This window comes from Arvicola amphibius, chromosome 14 (assembly GCF_903992535.2).
Source record: "Arvicola amphibius chromosome 14, mArvAmp1.2, whole genome shotgun sequence".
NCBI lineage: Eukaryota > Metazoa > Chordata > Mammalia > Rodentia > Cricetidae > Arvicola > Arvicola amphibius.
The window spans coordinates 7,554,138-7,573,287 of NC_052060.1; the positions used below are offsets into that span (position 1 = coordinate 7,554,138).

The 19,150-nt window shown below is 47.5% G+C and overlaps 6 non-coding genes across 6 annotated transcripts; 3 read left to right on the forward strand and 3 right to left on the reverse strand.

The window, feature by feature from the left end:
- The first annotated feature begins 6,413 nt into the window (after positions 1–6,413).
- On the forward strand, positions 6,414–6,570 carry LOC119801543. The gene has a single exon (XR_005283228.1). It is a non-coding gene; the product is annotated as a U1 spliceosomal RNA (small nuclear RNA).
- A 990-nt stretch (positions 6,571–7,560) lies between these two features.
- Positions 7,561–7,631, reverse strand: Trnag-ccc. Its single transcript has one exon. It is a non-coding gene; the product is annotated as a tRNA-Gly (tRNA).
- A 265-nt stretch (positions 7,632–7,896) lies between these two features.
- Trnag-ccc lies at positions 7,897–7,967 on the reverse strand. The gene has a single exon. It is a non-coding gene; the product is annotated as a tRNA-Gly (tRNA).
- Positions 7,968–10,959: 2,992 nt separating this feature from the next.
- Positions 10,960–11,123, forward strand: LOC119801517. The gene has a single exon (XR_005283207.1). It is a non-coding gene; the product is annotated as a U1 spliceosomal RNA (small nuclear RNA).
- Positions 11,124–15,024: 3,901 nt separating this feature from the next.
- On the reverse strand, positions 15,025–15,096 carry Trnaq-cug. The gene has a single exon. It is a non-coding gene; the product is annotated as a tRNA-Gln (tRNA).
- A 3,226-nt stretch (positions 15,097–18,322) lies between these two features.
- On the forward strand, positions 18,323–18,396 carry Trnan-guu. Its single transcript has one exon. It is a non-coding gene; the product is annotated as a tRNA-Asn (tRNA).
- The last annotated feature ends 754 nt before the right edge of the window (positions 18,397–19,150 follow it).

Consider the following 19,150-nt stretch of genomic DNA (forward strand, 5'->3'; position numbering starts at 1 on the left):
GAGGTAACCTTCTCACTTACAGGCTTGGCAAACCAAGTCGGGAGGAGGCAAACCTCTCCCATCAGTAGAGTGCCTTGCCAATGGTCAGTCCTTGAGAACACAGATGTGCACTGTCGTTCAGAGGCTCTGATTAGGTTGTGGTTTGTCTTCTGATGAGGTGTTTCTACATATTATATTACAACAAGAGTTATTCCCATAACACCGAGCTTTTTGTTTAGATTAGCTAGGGCACGAAGCTCTTGAAATTAGTTGCAACCAAGTGACTAGTCTATGAAACTATTTTCATGTATTATGGGAACCTAGTTTGAATCATGATTTGAATATTATAAAAAAAAGAGCCCTGGCTTTGCAGTAAAGTATGCAGTGTGTCTCCTACTCTGCATCCCCTGTGTCCTGATTTCTGTGGTACTACCCAGGGTCATCCATAACCGAGGAGGTTGGGGAAGGGTCCCCAACAGTTTAGGTTGATAGATGCTTGGGAAAGCAACTGAACGAATCAATGAACTCTGTGGAAAAGATGACGTAGCAGGGCCACGGCTAAAGATCTGGTTTAAATCCATTACCATGACAGTCTAGCTAAGAAGAAAGTTTGATTATTTCTGTGTCGCACACTATGTGAACATAATAAACTATGACTATGTTATACCAAGACATAGTAGGTTTCTGAGGGATCTCAACAGTTCACAGAACCTGGTCAATAACGTGTTTGTATGCGAGTATAACCCAAAGACAGTAAAATGCCATCTGTGCTGAAGATGAACCCAAGGCTTCATGCAGGCTAGGGATTTAATCTACCATCAAAATATTTCTCAAGGCTACACACCATTTCTTATCTAATACCACTTCCTATACAAGTTAAATATACCATGTAAGCATTATTTAGTGACTATTTTTATAAAGAAAAAGAATCATTTTTTGTTTGAGACAGTATGTAACTCTGACTGGGCTGGAACTCACTGAGATCCTCCTGTCTCTGCCTTTAGTGATGGAATTAAAGGGGTGTGCTCCAAGCCTGTTGAAAATATGACACATTTTTAGATCATTTGTGGACTCTTTAGAAATCCTCAAAATTAGTTAGATATCAGATTTCACTTAAAGTTTGATGTTAGGAAATTTGTCCAAAAATATCAACAAAGCCAGGTATGGTGGCACACGACTTTAATTCCAGCACGATAGAGGCGGAGACAGGAGGATCTCTGAGTTTAAGGCCAGCCTGGTCAATAGTATCGAGATTTATTGAGGTATCTGGCCCCTAAACCTCTCAGGATCCAGAAGGAACAGTACAGGAAGCGAAAACTGACTAAAAGGGTCGGAGGGGAAAGGAACGAAGCAGCTCATGGGTCTTCTGTTTATGTCCCACTTCTTCTTCCAATGCTCTCTCCAGTGCTCCTGCAATGTTCTTGATGTTCTCTGGCCCCACAAGGTCTCCAGTTTATATTCCCACACAGACACAATGAACAGTTCTTTGACAATAACAGTGACCCTAGGCAGGCATTTCACAGGGTCAAGAATCAGAAAAGGCAGCCGAGGCAGGTGCCTGTTATCCTATTTACATCTCCAAGGGGGCGGGGCTGTGAAGCACCTGGGCATACCTGACAAGGGTGAATAGAGGAAGGGCTGTGATTTCTAAGAGGGAGAAAAGGAGTTTTGTGTTAGCTACGTTTGTGTGGTGAGTTAAGCTAGAGGTTTGTAATAAATGTAGAGAAGGGAACAAAAACGCGGTAGCGCTGTGCATTGTAGAAGCACTTCCGTTCCTGCACAGCTGGGAACACAGCGATTTGTGGTAGCCATGGCAACCAGCACACGCTGTGGGAGGAAAATGATGGCACTTGATCCCTATTGGTATTTTTGCCAAATACTAGCTGATGAAAGGGAATCTCTTCTCTCTGGGTTGAAGTGAAAAGCTGTGGCCTTGTAAATCCTGGAGACTGCTGCTTCTGGCCCCAGGCTAAGTGGCGGGGCTCACACCTGCAGACCCAGGTGAACAGGAATTCCTTTCTCTGGGGCTGGGTTAGAGATCCAAGCATCTTTCCTGTATCTCTAGGGGTGAAGGCACAAACAGTTAATTTCCTAGACTATGATCTTATATCCAATGAAACTGAGATGAAGGTAAGTGCAGGATATTGACAGCTTGTTAGGGTAGAGCAAACGCCAGTGGGTTACACTCTCCTGAGTCAGCTGTTAGAGAATTCACGGCCACCCCGTCCTGCTTATCAATAAGGGCAGACACTGTCTCTCTTCAGTGCCTGTCTTTTGGGGTTCTATGCAGTCTATTTGCAAGGCTTCTCTCCTTGTTGGATGTCCTGCCATAAAAGATAGTTGGGGGATGGCGGTAGCTTTAGGTAGATTTGACTATGAGAACAAAGGTTTCTTTGACTGAGTGAATACTTTCACACCAGGGCCCCACAGTGTGGGAAAAGGTCATCCAGTTACCAGTACAGAAAGGAGTTATGCTCAATAAATGATTGATACACTGCTGAGGTGTTTTTGGATGAATGCCACTATGGAAAAGGGGGGGATGCCATGGCTTCGCAAGGGTTTTACATAAATGACAGCAACTACTCAAAAGACAAGTATTCCCGAAGCTTTGTAAATTGGTTTCCTCCACTGGGATACTCCTGTGAGCTAGTCTAGAGGGGCATCAGCTGTCCTTTTTACTGTATGGTCCTGTGAACCATGGCACAACAGAGTAAGTTCCAGGACAGCCAGGGCTGCACAGAGAAGTCATTTCTTGAAAAACCAAACCAAACCAAAACAAATCCCCAAAACCCCCAAACAAATCAACAACAACAATAGCAACAAAAACTCACAATGGTTTACAATGTAAGGTCGGGGCTGGAAGTATTCCCTATACTAGAGCAGAACTTGAGGATATACAAGGCTTTGGGTTTAATCATCACCACTCAAAAGTCAATGGCTTAGATTGAATAGATACTGCAAATAATAGGTCCTGTTTAAGAGAAATAAGATTTATACATTATGAGAGAAAAGAAAGTCATCCTCCAGCCTCCACACCCATGTGCCTCTAATAAATAGGTGTAAATTTAAACATTTTTTTTAGTTGAAGAAAAGGATAGTAACAGAATCATAGATGGAATTTTTTGTTTGTTTTAAGACAGAGTCTCACAATTTGGCTCTTGCTGTCCTGGAGTTCACTATGCAGATCAGGCTGGCCTTGAACTCACAGATACCTGCTAGCTTCTGCCTCTCAAATGCCGGAATTAAAGGCGTGAACAACCATGCACCAGCTTTGACTGGGATTCTAACGATGTTCTCGTGGGCACACAAGCCAGAAAAACAATCACTGTGTGACCTCACAAACTCCTGAAAGTGACTCCCCCAAACCCTATTCTAGATCAACAGGCTACAGAAGCAACCAGAATCGGGTGGCTTTGTTTGTTGTTGCTGTTGTTTTAAAGCATCATTCATTCCTAAATTTCTGCAGTAATAATTCTCAGAGGTTCCTTTCGCTTTCAGACTGCTACAAGACCACTTCTCACGCCTCGGTTGTGCCCTTTCTTTTCAGCCCTCCTCTGCGTCACTTTCTTTCTGCGCCCACGGAAACCCATTGTTCTGTCGGTGCAGGCCAGACCGAGAGCTGAGAGCTGCCAGGGATCCAGCCACATCTGGGGTGGCCAGTCCCTCGCTGTGCCTGCTCCGGGTCTTCAAAGGACTCAGCCCGTGGACTCCTTTTCCGAGTCCTGCTGGGCGCCCTGGCTGTAACCTGGTCAGCTTAAATCCCTGGGACCCTCGGGAAGCAGCAAGATCCTGTAGCATCAGGGAGGTGCTGGCTGGGGTGTGGCGCCCACACCCGCCCACACCCTCTGTACGAGTACAGCCCTGCAGAGGACGACTAACTGAAATGTTCGGAGTTCACACCTACCTCTGGACACCTACTGTTATTTTAAACAGCTTTTCCCCCCTCTATCAAGGTCTGACAGATAAACACAATCATCAGTGACAAACAGATAAACACAAAAAATGATACCCTCCTAAGGTTCGGGCCACCTAACCCTGCTGGTGGGATATCAGCGCTAAACCCGTGAGACTCACCAATTCCTGAAACTGCTGTCCTGCCCAGTTCTAGATCAACAGATCCTTATCTCTTTGCCAAGCCTCGGACCCCTAAGGCATGTGCCTCCCCCCCTTTCATCTGCAAAATGAGGTGGTGGACAGGGACATTCCAAGAGTAGCAGGGTACCTGAATTTTAAGTGATTGCTCTGGCAACGATGTTCCCAGCACAGAGAACATCAGCATGACCACTCAGCTGCACACAGTGCTAGTACTGCCACATTTTATGTTAGATTTTTATGAATCCCACACTCATCAGGAACTCAATTTTTCTACTTAGACTCTGGAGTGCTGGCCTACACCACACCCCACTTTATTGTTTGGGAAAAAAAAAGCATATCTTAGTTTGTGCACTATGTTGCTTACACTGTTCCAATTTTTTTTAAAAAAAAAAAAACTGGATTGTTTTCCTGGTTATTTGGTGGCTCCCACAGGTGTTTAGTTCTATAGTGGAGATGCCTGTACCATTGCCACATGGTAGGGTTTATGTTATGGCTTGGCTGTACCCACACCAAGGGTCATTACCATCCCTTTGGACACTGCAGAAGAGCCACAGAGAGCGGGTCCAGGAGACAGCGCCCGTGAAATGAGCAGGGCCATTTCTTCTTCCTTCTTCATCTTCCGTCTTAGTTGTTCCTCTCTTCACAGCTGCTGCTGAACCAGCCTGGTTCCATCTTAGGCTTGAGAGCCATTGTACAGCAGAAAACTAACTCGGTTCATTCCTGTTTACAGTTATTCCTATTTCTCTAGGACGGAACTATGCCCCTGCTGTAAGCTTAATAACAGATTGTTCTGTGCTGCCTGCTTCAGGAAATGACAACCACGCCTTTGTTTCAAAAAGCTATGCCCACCTGTTACAACTACGTTGTAACTATGTCTTTGTTTCAGGAGGTTGCGATGACCAACTTGTTAAGCTAATGTGCTTCTGTGGCCCTCCCTGTTTGGGACCCCCTATTTCTGAACTATAAAAACCCTTATCTTCCCCATGTCCAGTGCTGAACTCTTGAACCCTGCCTTTAGGGAGAAACAGCCCGCGTCCACAAATTTTAAAAGACTTCTAATTAATTTAGCCATGACTTGCTTTAGTGGTCTTTCTCCTCTAATCTACGGGATTTACACGTGAATACCCAGGGATTCTAAAGGAGGGTGGGGCTGGGAGGGGTCAGCACAAATGAAATCCACAAAGGGTTTGCCGGTGTAAATGCCTGTCTCATCAGGCTGCTGTGGTTAAGCTCTCTGCACATTGCTTCTCGTCCCTTTCCTCTCTGGAGAGACTGTCCCTGGGTCTGGAGTCACTGTGAATCTCTGGCGTACTCACCCACTGACTGAGCAGGATGGTGCTGCAGAAGGACCAGGAACCACAGTGGCATGTCTACTTTAATGGCAGCCAGAGTGTACACGGTGGAGGTTCAGTTTCATGGATGAATCCTCGAAGGATAGTGTGGGCTTTTTCTCCTGGCCCTCTCAACATTTTTCTTAACACTTGAAAGATTCCTGAGAGGCACATGCTTTAAAACAATTTTCTAAACGAAGCGACAGAGGAAAGGGGGGATGGGGAAGGAGAAAGAGAAGGAGGAAGAAAGGGATGTGTGGGGAGAAGGAGAAACAACAGAACCTCGGTAGCCGTGAAGCGAGCAGAAAAGGAATGCCTATAAGTTCCCCACCGTCTGCAGCCCTGAAACACCACGATTAACTTCCGTTCCCCACTGTGCTGTGCTGTGCATTGGGGCACAGCAGCAAGCACACATTCCTTAGCATAAGATCCACGAATCTGCAGTTTTCATCTTCCTAAGTCTCTATAAGTTCAAAGTGTCTAAAAACCAGAAAGGTTTTTTTCTGCTGAAACCCATTTGCTTTCTTCTTTCCCTAAGCGCAACCGCAGAGCATCTACTCAGGCAATCTTAAGATGACTATCTGCTGTCATGATTGAGATGTTCAGAGAAGAAATGGAACCAGGATGCCAGTTGCTCCCTCGAGTCAGTTACCACATAAGGAACCTGAAAGACCGTGTTCACCAACACCTGGATTGCTGAGTTCCAGGAACCCAAGGCTTCAAAGGTCCGGACGAGGAGCTAGTCGTTTTCTTGAGAGTCGAAGCTGTAGTTGGCGTTAGAGTGAAGTGAGAGCTATGGAAATTAGGAGTGCATGCGGTTCTGTGTCCGTACTCACTTTGGAAACGCGAGGAAATTCGCACGGTGTGGAGAGAGAGTGGGTCGGTGGGTGACAGAGGAGCGCAGGAGAAGCGTGTGTGTCCGGGGAGGCCCGCTAGCATGCGGGGCAAAGCGTCAGTGCGTTCAGAGCGCAGGGCTCGTCGGGTGAGTCGGGGCTGGGGGTGGAAACAAAACTCACCCGGTGGGGAAAACACTCTTATCCCGCAAGGGGTTTTCCTGGAGACTCAGTGCCAATGGCATGTGCCGATACCTGCGACTTCCACAAAAGCGGGGAAGTCGGCTGCATAACTCGTAGTATATTTGGAGCTGCGTTCAGGCTTTCTTCATATCATTTGTCACGAAAGATAGATGATAGAAAAATAATTAATACGAGTTCGGAAGGGTTTTGTTTGATGAACTCGCCTGGCTGTTTGGGTCGCCGCGCGGAGCCACGGGGAAGAACGGAGATCTTCTGCGGTTGCTGAGCATCAATCCTGGGTTCTTCGAACAGTTCTTAGTCTGAACGCCCCCTCTTCCCGCTCCTTATTAGAAAATTTCTTGATGGAATTTAATCTTGGCAAGAGCATTAAATAAAGTAAGCTGTTGTTCTCTCCCAGGATTTTTGCGTTGGTGAGACATTGGAACCCCTTACTCAAAACTTTACTTAAAAGCTACAGTTCAGTGTTACCAAAACCTCAGGACAGGATTCCTACTGATAAAAACCGTTCTGGTTGTTTTTTTGAGATAGGATCGCACTATTTAACACTGGCTGGCCTAAATCAGGCTGATTTCGAACTCACAGAGATTCTCCTGCCTCTGACTCCAGAATGCTGGGGTTAAAGGTTTGTGTTGGTTTTAACTCCCACAAACCTGGTAGTCACCCCCTTCCCTGTATCTTGCAGCCAGGCTACCCTATAACTCAGTTACGGTTTAAAAGAGATAGTCAGAAGCCTCTGAATAAGAATGTTTGCAAACCTTCTACCTGCCCGTCTTACCATTTTTTTTCCAGCCTAGCATATTGGTGTGAAGCCATCTTCTGTCATGAGAATAAAAACCCCAGGCTAAGGTGTCTGAACGGAAACAGGAAGAATTTGGAAACAATGAAAACAGCTGTGGTGGTGATATTCGATATTCCATATCTGTAAGCTTGTGCCTGGACTCTTTGATACACGGAAGACATTACTTACCTGCTTGAGCCACTATTAGTCAAATTCGCTGTTAACGTTTCCAGCCAAAAACAATCTGAAAGAATAGAACTGGGTCCTAGTCCTGTTTTCTCTGTTCATACCAGAAAACCTTGCAGGTGGTAGGCAAAAGAGGAAAAAGAAAAAGCTGGAGTGCATTGGCCGGGAATCGAACCCGGGTCTCCCGCGTGGGAGGCGAGAATTCTACCATTGAACCACCAATGCATCCTTCAGAGTGCTTTGTAACAGGACGTTGAGAAAAAGTAAGAGAAGCCATGCATTTTAGTGAATGTCTACTGAAAAACTACGTAAACCAAGGATCCTTATAACTTTTTGAGTTTTCCAGTGTTAAGAAAGAAATAAAGGTCCTTCTGCGTGCTAGGCTGTGATAAATCACACCCCACAAACAGAAGTTTCTTTACTGTTAAACGCTTCACTGGCACCAAGAAAACACCCTGGTGATAGACCAAAGGGCAGGAAACCGTGATACTGCATTGGCCGGGAATCGAACCCGGGTCTCCCGCGTGGGAGGCGAGAATTCTACCACTGAACCACCAATGCGTCCTGTTGATGGTATTTAACAGCACAATAAACAAAGAAAAGAATCCATCCTATCCATCTCCGTTTCTACTGACAGTAATGCAACCCAGTATCTCCATACGTAAACTGTAAATACAGTATCTTGTGTATTTCCCAGTATTGAGGAGGAGGAAATGGCCTCCTACATGCTAGGCAATGAAAAAGCCCAAGTCCTCTCACCCATCAGTCTGGGCCAGGTTTGCCCCTCAAGGAGTTTTGGTGCTTGGCCTACTGAATTCCTTCATCTTCTGACCGACATAACCCTGAAGTTTCAGCTCATTGGACGGGAAATGCTAATTCCAGTTCAAACCCGTGGCTCTGAAAACCCTCTCCGGAAGTTTACCAAACCTAACTAAGGATACCACTAAAGTCCAACTTGGTGAACCAAGGCCTTTGTCAGTGTTACAGGAGTGTGGGAAAGGAGTGATGGCTCGTGAAAGCTAGAAGCCTTTCCACTCCCTTTAGAGCGTCCTGTGTCTTAAGGAGTCCCCACCCCATGCCAGCATGGAATGTTTCTACCAGGAAGAAGTTGCTACGTCCCTAAGAGTGCAGTGGAGCGCACAGCGCAGCCGCCTGCATGTTTTGAGCAGAAACTAACAGGCACTTCGGAGCCCTCCAACAATCGCAATTACTTTCTGGGGCGTCCTACGCTAAGCTCCAAGGAAGACTGACCAGAGAGACCTCTTAGATTTCTGCCATGCTGCTTGTTCAGGGAGAAGAAAATCCAGATAGTTCCAGTAATCCAGTAATTCCAACCTCCACCCCCCTCGAGAGCCGCCAATGTTTGCTTCCCTGCCGTGAGAGGGGTGGGAATCAGGATCTGGTTAGTGCCATTGCCCCGCATTCCTCTTCATCTACAGCGCTACCGGTTGACAGGTAGGTGTTCAGGGTCTCAGAACCAAGCAGTTCCTACGGAAGCCCATTTAGCTCAGTCTTCCCCACAGCACAGCTTCAGAGAACAGAGAAACCAGACAGAAACAACCAAAGGAAAAGGACCCTAATTCTACACCTAGACTTTAGGAAGACTCACGAGGCATTCTTGAGTGAAGAACCACATTCTCAAACTCCCCTGGTTTTCCAGTTTACTAGAAGCAGAATAAAGATGGTTGAAGTGAATCACCAACTACTGCCTCTTATTAAACCTCTTATTATATGTTGTGATCTAGCTGCCCTCACTCCCCCTGACCTACAGCGGAACTTCCTTGTGGCCTGTAATTGACAAGGATGTTTGTGTTCTTTCTGGCTGGTGGTTTTCCACAGAAGCAGTAGAGGTATGAAAGGCTGGGGCAAAATAAAGGTTGCTGTTCTTCCATGTGAAAAGAAGCCTCCACGTCTCAATCCCGGCATGCACACACACACACACACACACACACACACACACACACACACACACCCTGCCCCGTCAGTCTTGGCATCCAGGCTGCGCTGGCGCAGCAATTATACATACTCCTATTTCAAAGAGAAAAGAAAAGAATTGTAAGAGCAAGCCTTGAGTGTGCAGTACCTCTTACACCTACAGATAGTTAATCGCTGGGTAGCTCCAAATCAAAAGACTGTGCAAGAGTGTACTAGATGATGCCCGTGCTGCCTGCCCATTGGGGAATATAGGAATTACAGTGCATATCCCTATCCTACAGGAAAGTTCTAAGGGCCTGTACTTGAGTGCCAAAGATTCTGGTTGCATTTAAATAAATGCACGCTGCAGTCGACTGTAGGAGCCATTCCTCCATTCCATGCGTTTCTAGGCACCTTTTCACATGTGGGAATAAGCTGCTTACGGTCTGCACCCCACGGGTGGTGACGGGGGATGGTGATATTTCCCTACACAATGCACATCAGGAGTCCTGCCGCTTCATCTGTACCAAAAATGAAAGCCACATTAGGCCCCTGATTTTATTTGCTGAAATAACAGAAGCATGTGTCTGCAAGCGACTCCCGATTGGTGCCCCTCGTTCCCCTCACCCCCCCCCATTTGTGTTTGTACTTTTGTTAGTTTCAATAGACTTTTGTTTTAAAACGGAAACCAAATTGCCAGTCTGTAAACTCCCTATGTAAGCCAGGCTGGCCCCATTTCATCTGGGGATCTGCCTGCCTCTGAGGGCTGAGATTAAAGGTGGACACCACCCCACTCTTCCCAAGAAATTTCTTACGACGTGTGCCATAGTTCAACATGGTTTCATTTAATATGTTGTAGGTTTTGCCTACTCCTTGTTCAGATTTTAATAGCGGTAACACTACAGCGGTGGTCTCAACCTTCCTAATGCTGGACCCTTTAATACAGTTCCTCATGTTGTGGAATTATTTTCCTTACTACTTCATAACTGTAATTTTGCTACTGTTATGAATCGCAATGTAGTTTTCGGTGTTCCCCGATGGTCTTAGGCGACCACTTAAGCCCGCACGTTGAGAACCACTTCTCTGCAGGCTAAGATGGTGTGTTGCAGATTCTCTGCCAACTGCCTGACATAGGCGACTATTTAGGGGTTTAAGATAATTCAAGATGATTTGTCTCTGGGTCTTCAACACTCCAGCTCTCTGCAAGCAGGCAAGTTCAACAAGGCAATGGAGTGAAGGGGAGGGGCATGGCATCTCCCCAGGGTCGCTGATGGGCGTGATCTATACAGATTAGGTACCAGAAGGAGCACAGCAAGACGACGTCGCTACCTCCCAGGTGGCGGGTACGCTTGTTGGCAGGGGACAGGGTTGACTTCCTTCTTGAGGTCACGAATGTGGGCGGGGTCTATGCAGATGAAGGTCGCGCAGGGGCTGCCGGGTCCGCACCGGCTGCGGAAACGCGAGCGATCTCTAGGATCTCTAGTGGCATGGAAGAAAAGAAGCGCGGGTCCGTGGGTGGTAGCGGGGAGCAAGAATAGAGTACGCGTCCAAGGAGACCGTGGAGCAGGCACGGCTAAGTGACCGTGTGTTAAGAGTGCAGGACCGGTGGGGCTGGGTGGTGGCTGCGAACGAGAAAAGCATACTTACCTGGCAGGGGAGATACCATGATCACGTAGGTGGTTTTCCCAGGGCGAGGCTCACCCATTGCACTTGGGGTGTGTTGACCCCTGCGATTTCCCCAAATGCGGGAAACTCGACTGCATAATTTCTGTTAGTGGGGGACTGCGTTCGCGCTCTCCCCCGGCAATTGTACCCAAAAAGAAAGTGTTCTTTAGGTATGACTTCTATTTGGACCCAGTACACTAAATGTCTTGCTGTGGTAGAAAACATCCAATATTAGGGAGTCCTCATCTACCTGAGACCATGCTGCATATTTGACTCACCGTTTTTAGGCATCTTTCACTATGTGTGTAGTCTGTCTTGAGTGCTTCTGTCTCCTGAGTACTGGGATTTAAAAGAAAAAATCCCCACAGCAAGCATCCCCCCCCCCAAGATTTACTTTTATCTTATGTGAAGTGAGTTTTTCTTGCATGTATGTTCCTGTAGTACATGCTTGCCGGTGTCTCCACGAAATGTGGAGTTCCAGAAGGTTTTGGTCACCATTTCCTCTGCAAATCGAGGTCCTCTGCAAGAACAAACCCTCTTAATTCTCTTGCCTCCCCTCTCTAGCTCCTTCGCTGGTTTTTTGTCTCCTGCCTTCTGGGCCTGGGGGGTGAGGGGGCAGAGCACCCATTTTCTGGGTCTGACTCTGAGTCTCTTTCTCTTGGTGTCTGCTCCCCATTCTCTGAGTGTACCCGCTGTACACCCTGCCTCTGTAGAGCCCAGACTGGTGGTCACTGGTTCCAGCACAGACTATGGCAAGGGAGGGAGGTGAGGAGAGTAATCAGGATGAAGACATCAAAGAAGCCAGTGCCAGAAAGACTGGGAGCTCCTAACCACAGGCTGCATATGAAGCAAAGGCCAGTGACGGCGCAGGATATACAAATGTTGAAAACGGGAGGCTTCGTCAGTCACACGTTAACTCATAGCTCACGTGACTCTTGTGACCCTCTGTGATAGAGCTGGGAAGTGCTTTTACTAAACTTTTTTTTTCTGGTCACTGATGGAAATCCCAGCAGATGCTCTCTGAACTCCTAATTCATGCCTCTAACAGGACTCTGCTCCTTCCCAGTGCAGATTCTGATCTCCCACTGCTTAGGACCATAAGCACCCGATGGCTGAGAACAAAATGGGGCAGGCTGTCACCCGTCAGACGTACCTGTTCTGTCGCTACTGATCTCCCTCTCCCGCAGTCTCTCTGTCCTCTTTGACCACTGTTGCCTGTGTATACAGCAACTGCTGGTGCCGTGGCTTCCTGTCTCCCCACTGACACCCGCCCCTTCCTTCCATCCCTTTCCTCTTTCCTCTGCCCGCCTCCATCACGGCTGCTATCCTGTGCGGATCCCTGTTCTCTGCGAATATCCAGTTATCTCTCTGCATCTCTGTGACTGCCCCTTTGGGGTCTTCCTCCCTGCCTCACATTTGCCTGCCATACTTCCTCTTCTTCCCTATGTCTCCTTAATTCTCTTAGCTGTGGACAGATCTCTACCTGTGCAGGTGTTTCTTGCAGCCCGTCTTCCCTTGTTCCTCTAACATTTAAAGAAGCGTGCTGACATGGCTCAAACCATTGTCCTATTGAAACCCCTGCTTGCCTCTGTACAAACAGGGAGACTTCATCGGCCCTATTTTCCCAACCCCTCCCACTCTGAGAAAACTCTGAACAAAGGAATGGTCCCAAAAACCCAGTTCCGAATTTCTGGCAGTAAACGGAATCCACCTTTTTGACGTAACCAGCCCACCCAAGTGCCTGCCCAGCAGCTTAGCTTTTGACCATACTTGGACACAGTCCCAGCTCCTGGCTAGCTTATCACCCCTTGCCTGTGATCTGTAAAACCTCTCTGCCTTAGCCCAGGCACTCAACTTCCCTAGTGCCAGTCTCTGGGACTGGTGAACCTGCCCGGGAGCAATGTCCAATAAATCTGCATTTATCTGGTTTTAATTTGGTCTGATCTGGCCATTTGTGCTGGCAGAAACCTACCAACCTATCGTAAGGAACAAATGAATGCACACGCAGCTCCTCAGCACTGGCTGGCACCTGGCATACTTACTTAACTGTATGAACTTGTCGAATGGGAACGTTCCTACTTAAGGCACAATGTCAGAGACAAGACGTTATAAAAACTGATGGCATTTAGGTTACATCCTCAGTACTTAACCGTGTGGTAGACCCTGTGAGACTTGTCCTCTTTGTTCTGCAGCCATTCCTGGGCTAGGAGAATTCCAGAACCCAAGTCCCCAGCAGGTCTGTCTGCTCTCATTATATTCCACCCCGTCCACCTTGTTCCTTTTTTTCCTGTCTTTATCTCTTTATTAATATTTTTATGTGCATTGGTGTTTTGTCTGCATGTCTGTCTGTGCGAGGAGACCCTGGAACTGGAGCTACAAACAGTTGTGAGCTGTCATATGGTTGCTGAGAGAAGTGAGCCGGGCCATCTCTCCATTCTGACCTGTCTTTATCTCTTATTCCCTGCCCTTTGTCCCTCTGGGGCAAATAATTATCCTTTGCTCTGAGAACTTAGTTTTGGGGTGTCCTTGCCAAATACTGGTCCCTTAAGTTGGCTCTGGGCTAACGCAGTGAAAATGTCAGTGCTTAGTGGCGGAGCCCAGTTCATTATCACAACAGAAGGGAGGAAGCAGGGGAACCAGAGGATTCAGACAGGGGCTCAGATGAAGAGCAGACCGTGGGGAAGAAATATAACAGGGCCAGAGGTCTGTGACACACGGCTAACACTCAGGGAAACTCGGCCAGGCTGGCTGCTCCCTCTTGTGTGCCTGTCTTCAGGTCCTCGCTGTGTGACAAAATTCTTAGGGAGATATGAACTTCTCATCCCACAAAGTAAGCCTACTCATCTCAATCAGGGAACGGAGACGAAAACAAAGCAGGGCCACCACCAAGACCATAGGTGAAGCAGTGGACTTCACGGGGGTTGCTTACAGAAGCAGAAACTGCTCAAAAGACAGCGGCAACACAAAAGGCCATCACAGCAAGGATGACAGCTCACAAAAGCGGGAACCTGGAGCGCAGTGCACAGCCTACGGGCAGCTCAGGTGGTTGGAGAGTGTCTCTCTGCAGTCCTCACAGCTTGGCTGGCTGCTTGTGGAGGGAGGTGAATCTGGTCAGTTTCAGGGACTTCCTGAAGCGATTGAGCTGTTTACTTTTGAACTTCCTTGCAGGGATTTCCTTCCTTCACTTCCTTTTAACACCCTGTCTTAAGTTCGTTTTAGAACACCTGTTGTTCCACTTTAAGTCCTGTCTCCTAATTAAGTCCCTCCAACACGGAAGGTTTTAACAGCTACATAGCAGCGCCTTTCCCTCAGCCTTGGCACCTGCTTGGAGAGGGGAAATGGGATGGGGGGGAGGAGCGAGTGCATGTCCAGCTTCTGCTTAACATAATTAACGTACCAAGGTGCCATGCTTAGGGCCCGTGTGTCCCAAACCTGTCATACCTAAGGTGCAAACCCCAGAATCCAAAACCACAATATAAGTGACTGTAAAGATTAATTTTACATGCTTACATTTATACAAAGGAATGAGTTTGTATTTACTATTCATTTTTTTCTCTCAAGTTTATGCGTCCAAATCTTATTATGGAAACAGCAGTGCCCTAAGAAATGCTGTTATCCAAGAGTGCAGCGTCATGTTGTTTGGTATTTATCTCATCTCTGATAACTATTGTTTTTTCTTGGGCCTGCCGAGGTAACTTGGGAGTTTGTGGGTTCCCTCCCTAGGCCGTGCCAGGGAAGCCAGCAAGGAGTCTACTGCATGGAAACCTCTGAGCCTCGGCCAAGTGAGGAGGCTTCCAAGGCAAAGGCCGTTCACGCATGCCTGGGTGGTCCGTTCCAGAGGACAGCTGGGCCACAGCCGCTCAGCTGTTCTCCCAGCACTACCCAAAAACAGTAAGCCAAGATCCAGGACGATACAAACAGACTGCAGAAAGGCAGCCGTAGTCTCCGCTCCCACCTGAACAGCAGCAAAACCTGCTCCTGGGCATCCAAGGCCTCAGGCCAGGTCGCCCTAAGTGCTTTTCTCCCGAGGCAAACATAAAGGTCCCACCGAGATTTGAACTCGGATCGCTGGATTCAGAGTCCAGAGTGCTCACCATTACACCATGGAACCCACACACTGTGACCTTTCCCTGTCTAACATTTCCTGGGTTGTGGAATGGATCGTCGCCCATCCAATCTTTCATGCTGACTGTCCTACTGCGTTTCATCTGCACCTGTGAAAAGATGGAGACCCCCCTCAGCTCAGAGCTGGGAAGGAGTCCTTCCAGCCAGTATCATCTGTCTCAGATTGCCACTCCTTCCCATCGGCCTGACAGCTGCAATAAATGGTGTGAGTCTTGCCTTTTCCCCACCACCCAGAAACACCAAGAGCAGGAGTTGGAAGTTCCTGTCTTCTGTGGTCACCTAGCAGCCACAGTGGTCCTCCACCACTTCCTATAATCTGTAAATGTGGTCAGCAGTGGAGGGAGAGTGGGACGCAGGGGGAGCTTCTTATTTTTCGTTATATACACACATGTATACCCGTTTGCATACCTTTGGGTTTTGTGTTTCCTACAACAAATGTTTAAAAAAACAAGGTTAAACACAAGCAATTATATTAAAGGTTTACATAAAGCATTCAAGCTAGCGTTAATCCCAAAAATATGTGAGGAGAAAGACCACCTACTTAAATCATCATGGCCAAATGAATTGAAGCATGCAATTAAAGCAAGCTTTTTTGATTATGTATGCCTTCTGCCTCCCTCTAATGTGGGCTTTAAGAGGGCAGCACTGGACACGAGGAAGACAAGGATGTTATAGTTCAGGGGGTTTACAAATGGGGGATTTGGTGGGCAAAATAGGTGGGGTTACAGAAATAGCAGTTAACAAGGTGTTCATAACAACCTTGAAACAAAGGACGGGTTGCAAGATGGTCAATCCATTCCAACCTTTTGAAACAAAGGCATGGCTTCTGTTTCCTGGAACAGACAGCACAGAACCACTTGTTAAGGTGGAGCATTGCCCAATCCTTGAGAAACAGGGGGTTAATCATGAACAGGAATGAACCTAGTTCGTCCTTACTATAAGATGGCCCTAAGAGACCAGTGCTGGCTCAGGACCCCAAGGCCAACATCTCAGCACAAAAGAGATGTATTTACCCCAGAAAAAGGGAAGGGAACGACGGAAAGGAGAGAAAGGGGCAAGGGAGAAGGGGCAGGAATATTTGTCCCAGAAGGACAAAGGACTGTCTCTGGATAGAGGGGAGATGGACATGACCCGCAGGCAAATGGTGGTTTATAAAGGTAAAAGGGGAACGCTCATGTCAGGGTGAAGAGTTTAATTTTAATTGGGTATGTTAATTAGGTTAGTGAAATGGGGATTTTGATTGGTGGACTTTAATACTTTGATAGCTGGACCTTGGTAGTCAGCCTCAGGAGGAGGAGGAAGTGGCCAAATGAGGGACTAGACAGACCTTGATGGCTAGCTTTAGGAATGTAATCTAAAGGTTTTTAGCAAGGCAGAGGGAATGGGGGAGAAGAGCAAGGCCTGCCAGAGCCATATGCTCAAGGGGGCTGGTGTTTTTCAACGGCACGAGATGGAGGCAGGCTGGCTCATCCTTAGACCATACCTGCCCATGTTAAAACACCGTATGTCAAACTGGAAAGCCTGACTGTTATTTTCTGACTTATTTCTAACAACTGATTATAAACCTAGTATGGAGACATTTACCTTTAATCCCGGCACTCAGGAGGCAGAAGCAGGCAGATCTCTGTGAGTTTCAGGCCAGCTTGTTCTACAGAATCAATTCCAGGTCAGCCTGAGCTACATGGCTAGATATTGTCTCAAAATAACATAAATAAATTCAAAATTATTAAATTGTAGTTATTCGCTCATGTTTTGCAAATTTTTTTTTTCAATAATGCTACACGCATTCATCTCTTGAACAAACAGCTGTGTAACTTGCGTGCAAGAACAAACGGCTGCTCACTCCCGGGTCTTCAGAGGTCCTCACTCCCGACCAGGCGGCTCCCAAGTTTCAGGCAAGCATATGAGTGTTTGTCCAATGGGTCTCCAGATGAGGCAAAGCCCCATTAATGACAGTCTCACTCGGCAAGGACCAGTGGACTTCGGGACAGAGCAGAAGGCTGCTGGGACCATGCAGTCTATACGCTGTTCTCTCTTACAAGGGTTGGTGATTCTCTTGGCGGTTCTAGTGTCATTTTGTTAATCACGCATGGGACAGACATGATCATTCCTGGAAACCTCAGTTTTTCTCTAATATCTTCCCCTAAAATTCCTTGGGAGCTTATGCTTCCCAGGGTTCTTGTCTGGAGGTGACAGTTGTCACTGAAGACCCCAGCAGCTGTTCTAATTCAGGGTTGACAGGATGGGAGGCAGAGCACCCCGTTTTCTGTAAATGTGTTTTGAACAGGGTTGTTGTTCTTGAAAATGTGTGTCTATGTCAATCACCAGTTTTGTAAAGTCAGGATGTACCTGGCTCCATATTTGGCAAAACTAACAAAATGATAAGTGATTTTTGGTTTAAAAATGTTTTTATGTAAAATTGGAAGAAACATATTTCGCATATTCTTCGCATATTGGTTTTTCGAGACAGGGTTTAATCTGTAGCTTTTTTTTGCCCTGGGACTAGCTCTTATAGACCAGGTTGGCCTCGAACTCACAGAGATCCGCCTTTGCTTCCCAAGGGCTGGGATTAAAGGCGTCCGCCACCAACAGCCCAGTTTGCATTTTCGTTTTTGCGGGAGATTACCGTTGGATGGTGGGGAAATTTGTTAATGTGGAAAAACATGCTTGTTTTGATGCATAAATAAAGGCGGCTAAAGTTACTCGGGGCCAGCCACTGTGTGAAACTCATCTGGTGGTCGGACAATTTATTTCTAGCGCCGAGCCCCTTTCCTGACTCAGGACCTGAACCCAGGTGGGACCGCGGCACCTGTTCTCCCCTTCCTTACCATGGCCTTTCCTACGCTTGCCTCCCAGGCCCAAGCCCGGACAGTGCAGTGACTCAGACACACGCTTGGGATGACTAGCCCCAGGGGGCTGTGAACGATCGATCCTAAAGCGTACGGGGGCATCTTCACCCCGACAGCGTGGGGCCCCCCATACTCCCGAGTGGCGGCGCGACCCCAGCATCGGAAGGTGCGGGCAGGAAATGCGGGGTTCGTGACGTCCGGGTGAGCTCGGGAAGCAGACCGGGCTGCGTCCCAACTGCTGCACCACAGCGAGCACTGCGACCCGCTATTGAGGACTGAATTCTCTCCTGTGATCACCCCAAGGGGTGGTGGACTTGGTGACTCATCACTCATCATCCAGCCTCCCTAGCATTTACCTACAGTGTCTTTGTGGCGCAATCGGTTAGCGCGTTCGGCTGTTAACCGAAAGGTTGGTGGTTCAAGCCCACCCAGGGACGTCTACACCTAGTTTTAAAACCGTCCTTCGTCTACGCAAAGGAAGTTTACAGAAGTATCCTGTCTCCGGGGCAGGGTTTAGACTGTCGGGGGAGCGTTCATTGCTTACACTGTTCCTGTCCATTTTATTTAGTTTCTTTTAGACACGGCTGGAAATTTCTCACCAGGCTTTCTCAAGTCGCTGATGCCTCCGCCGCAGCAGATTGTGATTAGAGGCAGGAAACATCACACCTGACAGGGACCTACTGTGAGCTAGTCATTCCCCTGGATCCACAAATACAAACTTAGCGTGGTTTCCTTTGACTAGTTTGGGCACTTGGAAGACGAAAGTTGAGGATTCTAGACCTAAAGGGAAGTCCTTAGATGTCTCTGCTTTACCCTGATCTCCTCTGCACTCACAGCCCACTACTGGGGTCGATCCTAGCACCTAGTAGGGCAGCAGGAGTAGGGGACGCCCCTGTGTTTCTTTTTTGATTTGATTGTTTCTTGATGCCTGGGATTCAGACATCTGCTAGCTGCTGCCTCCTGGGTGCTAGAACTAAAGCCACGCCCCCGCCCCGCCCAGCCTGCCTCTGCATTTCTTTATAAAAGAAATATAGAATTTGTAAGATGCTTTGTTTTGTTTGATACAGGGTCTGACTGTCCTGGCACTTCCTATGTAGACAGGTTGGTTGCTTACCTCCACTCGGGAATGCTGGGACTAAAGGTCAGTGACACCACACCTGGCTGAGATTTTATTTTTGTGTATGTGTAGGT